Here is a 6,765-nt window from a genome sequence, read left to right on the forward strand (position 1 = left end):
TTGTCTTGAAATCACTGAAGTCAGATTTCCCAGTTCTGAGTTTCCAGTTGTTTTGAGCGTGGCAGAAGTCATGCTGGATTGACAGCATGGCCAATGTTGAATGTTTATCCTTTTAAGCTTGGAAAAGAGACCCTTAAACCCAGACTTAGGACCACACAAACACTCCACTGAATAGCAGGCTATTGATTGCTTTGCAATGCTTGCCATTAGCCACTGATTCCTTCCAAACCACTCATTGTTGAATTTGCGATTTCCAGCTTGTTGTGTAATGTTTATGTCCAATGGCCAATGAGCACCGATACGTTTTATCTATAATTTCTCTTCATATGACAAAGATTAAAAAGCATTTGCCAGTAGATTGCCAACTTGATTCATGATGATGACTTGCTAGCTAAGATCAGTCCAATCAAAGCTACTGTAGATATGTGATTTGACATCATTTATCTGTGGCCAATGACCTTGAGCTTTCTTAGATGGGCACTTCTAATGTAACTCTATGGCAGCACCCAAGGGGCTTGAATTTTTTTGTTCTACCCTTAGATTTGGCGGTGACGTAGTGTCCCCATGAGTGACAGAACAATGAGCCAATCACGGCACAACTAGAGAACATTACCAACACTCCGTATTTTCCGCTGGCTGCCCCATCACCACAGAAAGCACTGAGCTAGGTGGAAACACCTGCATTTTGGAGCTGCCTTACTCAAGAAAGCAAAAAAGAGACCAAGTTCGTATGCGGCTTTATTAACTTAATGATTTTTTATATTTTTCTTTACATTGTTTGCAAACTGATATGTGACACGTATTAATGTAAAAATAACATGCACAAAAGGTACGGCTCAAAACAGCCCCACCTGCCCTGAATGACGGGTCGCCACTGCATGCCAGGGATAAATATACTGCTCCAAAAAATAAAGGGAACACTTAAACAACACAATGTAACTCCAAGTCAATCACACTTCTGTGAAATCAAACTGTCCACTTAGGAAGCAACACTGATTGACAATACATTTCACATGCTGTTGTGCAAATGGAATAGACAACAGGTGGAAATTATAGGCAATTGGCAAGACACCCCCAATAAAGGAGTGGTTCTGCAGGTGGGGACCACAGACCACTTCTCAGTTCCTATGCTTCCTGGCTGATGTTTTGGTCACTTTTGAATGCTGGCAGTGCTTTCACTCTAGTGGTAGCATGAGACGGAGTCTACAACCCACACAAGTGGCTCAGGTAGTGCAGCTCATCCAGGATGGCACATCAATGCGAGCTGTGGCAAGAAGGTTTGCTGTGTCTGTCAGCGTAGTGTCCAGAGCATGGAGGCACTACCAGGAGACAGGCCAGTACATCAGGAGACGTGGAGGAGGCCGTAGGAGGGCAACAACCCAGCAGCAGGACCGCTACCTCCGCCTTTGTGCAAGGAGGAGCAGGAGGAGCACTGCCAGAGCCCTGCAAAATGACCTCCAGCAGGCCACAAATGTGCATGTGTCTGCTCAAACGGTCAGAAACAGACTCCATGAGGGTGGTATGAGGGCCCGACGTCCACAGGTGGGGGTTGTGCTTACAGCCCAACACCGTGCAGGACGTTTGGCATTTGCCAGAGAACACCAAGATTGGCAAATTCGCCACTGGCGCCCTGTGCTCTTCACAGATGAAAGCAGGTTCACACTGAGCACATGTGACAGACGTGACAGAGTCTGGAGACCCTGTGGAGAACGTTCTGCTGCCTGCAACATCCTCCAGCATGACCGGTTTGGCGGTGGGTCAGTCATGGTGTGGGGTGGCATTTCTTTGGGGGGCCACACAGCCCTCCATGTGCTCGCCAGAGGTAGCCTGACTGCCATTAGATACCGAGATGAGATCCTCAGACCCCTTGTGAGACCATATGCTGGTGCGGTTGGCCCTGGGTTCCTCCTAATGCAAGACAATGCTAGACCTCATGTGGCTGGAGTGTGTCAGCAGTTCCTGCAAGAGGAAGGCATTGATGCTATGGACTGGCCCGCCCGTTCTCCAAACCTGAATCCTATTGAGCACATCTGGGACATCATGTCTCGCTCCATCCACCAACGCCACGTTGCACCACAGACTGTCCAGGAGTTGGCGGATGCTTTAGTTCAGGTCTGGGAGGAGATCCCTCAGGAGACCATCCGCCACCTCATCAGGAGCATGCCCAGGCGTTGTAGGGAGGTCATACAGGCACGTGGAGGCCACACACACTACTGAGCCTCATTTTGACTTGTTTTAAGGACATTACATCAAAGTTGGATCAGCATGTAGTGTGGTTAAACACTTTAATTTTGAGTGTGACTCCAAATCCAGACCTCCATGGGTTGATAAATTGGATTTCCATTGATTATTTTTGTGTGATTTTGTTGTCAGCACATTCAACTATGTAAAGAAAAAAGTATTTAATAAGATGATTTCTTTCATTCAGATCTAGGATGTGTTGTTTAAGTGTTCCCTTTATTTTTTTGAGCAGTGTAGTAGTAAGGGGTTTAAATGAGTGTGTCTGTGTCTGTGTCTGTGCATGGATAAATATGTGAGTAAGGTAATGACTTCTGTGAGCGAGGGAGAGAGAAATAGCAGCCGAGAGAAATAGAGGGAGAGAGAGAGACAGAATAACAAAAATAACTGCCTGGCGACAACAGTCGACTTCACAGTAGGTCAAATAGTGTTGTTGTTTTGACTGCTCCACTCAACAAACACTGACTTGTCTTCTCACCACAGGACCTTTGTACAAACACACAAATGTACAAGCATGGGCATACAAGCACACACACACACACACACACACACACGCACGCACGCACACTAACACACACACACGTACACACACACACACACACACACACACACACACACACACACACACACACACACACACACACACACACACACACACACACACACACACACACACACACACACACACACACACAAACACACACTGCACATTTCATGACTTTGCTATGTGACTTCCTATGAATGTATGGCCTGATGACTCATTCATATAAAACCCTCTCTTGTGTGTGGACAAAGTTTAGATTCCCCATCCACAACCATAAGTCATACCCCCACACTTCCAACCCAGTGAACACTGAATACACATTAAACCATTCACATTATGCATCCACACACACAGGACAGGAAGCCAGCAGTGAAAACCAACCACCTCTCTCTCTTCATAACAGCCTGTAAGCCAGGTCAAAGTTACCCAGTCTCACTCTCCCCATCTGAGGAGCAATACGTCACTCCCTCCAGCGCACGCCCCCTTCTTCACCCCCGTCCCCTCTCCCCTAGTCCTCCCCTAGGGTGCAGGTGATGGATGGGGTGCGTTGGTCCTTGCTGGGAGCCTAGTGGGGGCTTGGCGGGGGGTTATAGCCGTGAAATTGGGCGCCGTGCGGAGGAGCTAATTGAAGTGAGGGTCGCTAGCGCGTGTCTCCGGCTATGGCAGCCAGCGAGGTGTCTGATTGGCCCTAACAGAGAGCAAGAGACAGATAAGGAAGAAGATGGTTGTGTGTGTGTGTTTGTCAGTTTGACCAGAGGTATATGGCCACTCAGGCTATAGGGTCGTTGGAGGAACAAACAAACGATAACAAAAACAACAACTAGGAACAATTTGGAGGGCTTAGCAAACGAAGTAAGAAAAACAAAAGTGGGGATGTTGGTTGATAAGGGAGGGAGAGGTGGAAGGGTAATGGCTTTTAGACCGAGAAGTGTGTGTGTGTGTGTGTGTGTGTGTGTGTGTGTGTGTGTGTGTGTGTGTGTGTGTGTCATAGCTTTGTATGGCAGGAAAGAGAGGACAAGTCACTTGTTTCAATGGAGACTACCCAACATGACAAACTATTATGGTATAAAAATACTGTAGCATTACTATATTTATATACTATAGTGTTTTTGTGGACATGACTGTAGTATACTGTAGTATTTACAGTTTACTATAGTATAAATACTGTAGTATTAGTATAGTTAAAAACTATAGTATACTGTATACAACTTAACTACTGTAGTGTTTTTAGACATTACTGTAGTATTTACTATAGTGTTTTAGTTTTATTATCTTTGAAGTGGGGGCTTTCTCCTTGAGGAAACCTTTTGGACAAATACTAAAAGAGCAAATTTTCCATAAGCTGTAGGTAGGTAGTACTGGAGTCTGAACGGATAGTTCAGAGCTTTTTCAATTTTCTAACACATTATATGGTCTATATCAGGGATGGGCAACTTTGACCGGGTAGGCACCACAAAAAAAAACGGAACTCATCATGGGGGGCCGCAGTGGCTCGTGGATGTGCATGCCCACATCCATACCCCCCCCCCCCCCCCCACACACCTTGCAAGCAAAACATTTTAGTGGCCCCTCTTGTGCTAGCGAAGATAAAACATTTGACCTTTTAAAGGTCATTTCCTGCAATTCTATGGGGCGGAGAGAAAAATTAGCAATTTTACAGATAATCTTCTGAAATTGTACACATTTCGCCATAGGGTGGAGGCAAATGTTTGCCGTTTTTAACGTGATAATTGATGATAATCGGGCCCCACCCAGGTCGGTAATTCAACCATGCTTACTACAAGTTTATATAGCTGGCCGCTAGATTCATTCACCAATCTAAAAATGTTTAGCCGACATGGGCTAATTGAGTAACTGCTGATGCACAGCAAAATTTAGAGATTGCACATTGTGTATTCTATTATTCTAACTCTCAACAGTAAGTTGATATCCCGACGGAGTAAAACAAGACAAATGGGCCATGGGCTTACAAAAGTGGGGCCTCTGGCTCCATGCAGCCAGTTGCCCATCCCTGGTCCATAGCATGAGACCCTTTGTAGAGGTGTATGGTCAGGGGGGGTTACAACTCCCGGCCTAATTCCTGGAACAGGTTTTCAATACTGAAGGACACCAGCTCAGACATGATAAGAATCACATTTCCATTTACTATTGATCATAAACTGTATAAGGACAAAGTACATCGCCTTACAGTAGAGGTCACTATCCTAAATACTGTACAAAGCATTATGCTAGCCCCTATGAGCAAAGATGTTGAAAATACATATTCTTTGTTGAAAATATATATTTTGGGTTGAAACCACGTTCAAAAGGCAACTTGGGATCAGTAGAAGACTAACAGTTAGCATATAAACATTAGGGGGTCGGGACATTTTGATTGGTGTTTGAAGGCAGATCTTCTATAGAAGTTGTTGTGTTCAACTGGAATAATTATGAACGGACTCTGTGAATGAAAGCCCTGTCGTCTCTGCCTGTTTGATGTTGACCGTTCCGTACTATTATCAAATAACCAGCACTCAGATCCACTGATAGACTAGACATCCAGGTGGGCTGCTGTGTGTGTGTGTGTGTGTGTGTGTGTGTGTGTGTGTGTGTGTGTGTGTGTGTGTGTGTGTGTGTGTGTTTGTGTGTGTGTGTGTGTGTGTGTGTGATCTATGTTTGTGTATGTATGGGTGTGTGTGTGTGTGTCCCACATTGTTCTAAAACACTTGAGCATACTTTAATAAGCACCACTATCCCAGGTCAAGTATGTTACATCTACTAGTAGAGATACGTGATCGTTCTGAACGATGTATTCCCTGTTTTCCAGATTACTTGCTCCCTCTGCAGAAGACCCTAAGAATTGCAACTGCATCCCAACTAACAACAACTCAATCCTCAACTAAGGGCTGAATTCACTCCGGACAGTGGAAGATCAACGTTATAGCGCAATTGACATTTAAAGGTCATTTCCGACTGTGCGGACATATGCAGCGTTTACTGTGAATGCAGTCTCCGCGAACATGTCAACTTTGAATTTAAATGTCAATCGCGCTATAATGCGGCTCTTCTGCAGTACGGATTGAATCTAGACCTAACTCCCCTAGTCTTTAACTTGCACCTTGTGTATTCTATTATTCTAACTCTCAACAGCTGAGACCCTGACTGAGTTTCACCCCCCAAAAAATATATACAAAAATATATACGACCGCTTATGCCCGGGGCTGGCCCTGCTAACACCTCACTACTACGACTGATCATAGATACTTGAAACTTATACTGAAAAATGGTTTCGTAAGGTAATGGTTTGAACTTATGATAATGGTTGGGCTGCTTTAATAAGCTCCAGATTTGACTTTGTTAATAAAGTAACTCATCAAATATGAAACGCCCAAACTGTGTTGTCCAACCTCTGACCAATATCCTTTCAACAGAAAAACAGGGAGGGATCCTTTCCAACAATATGGAGATAAGAGTATTGTGAAAATGTCAAGGGGATCAAAAACATACAGTATGTTGTGTTCCCTCCCTACTTTAATAAGAAAATAACAATATTGTTGACCCTTGGTGTTCAAGTCCCTTTCTGATCTCCCCAATCAGATAAACCAGTTGCTTTTAAATGCTGTCGCCAAGCTGAGGAAAAAGTAAATCTTGGCTTTACTAGTTTTTATGAATTTAATGAATTCAAACAAGCATTCCAGACGATAATACAAATATTTTTTTGTAAGAGTTGACAGCACACAGATATGTGCGCACACTCACACAGAGCTCTCACTCTCTGTCAGACAGAGTTCTCCGGGCCCCATAGTAACACACAGGGCCTCATTCGTCTCCTCCCATCCCTCTCTCTCTCCCTCTATCTCCCCCCTGCTAGGATCCCCACAGCTGCGCGGACCAGGTGCGTTCCGCCCATACACACACACACACACACACACACACACACACACACACACACACACACACACACACACACACACACACACACACACACACACACACACACACAC

At 44.8% G+C, this 6,765-nt stretch overlaps 1 non-coding gene across 1 annotated transcript; it reads right to left on the bottom strand.

Moving 5' to 3' along the window:
- Positions 1 to 4,063: 4,063 nt before the first annotated feature.
- Positions 4,064 to 4,118, bottom strand: LOC123724160 (U7 small nuclear RNA). Its single transcript, XR_006756840.1, has one exon. It is a non-coding gene; the product is annotated as a U7 small nuclear RNA (small nuclear RNA).
- Between the last annotated feature and the right edge of the window lie 2,647 nt (positions 4,119 to 6,765).

Source organism: Salmo salar, chromosome 09 (assembly GCF_965601325.2).
Source record: "Salmo salar chromosome 09, fSalSal1, whole genome shotgun sequence".
Lineage (NCBI taxonomy): Eukaryota > Metazoa > Chordata > Actinopteri > Salmoniformes > Salmonidae > Salmo > Salmo salar.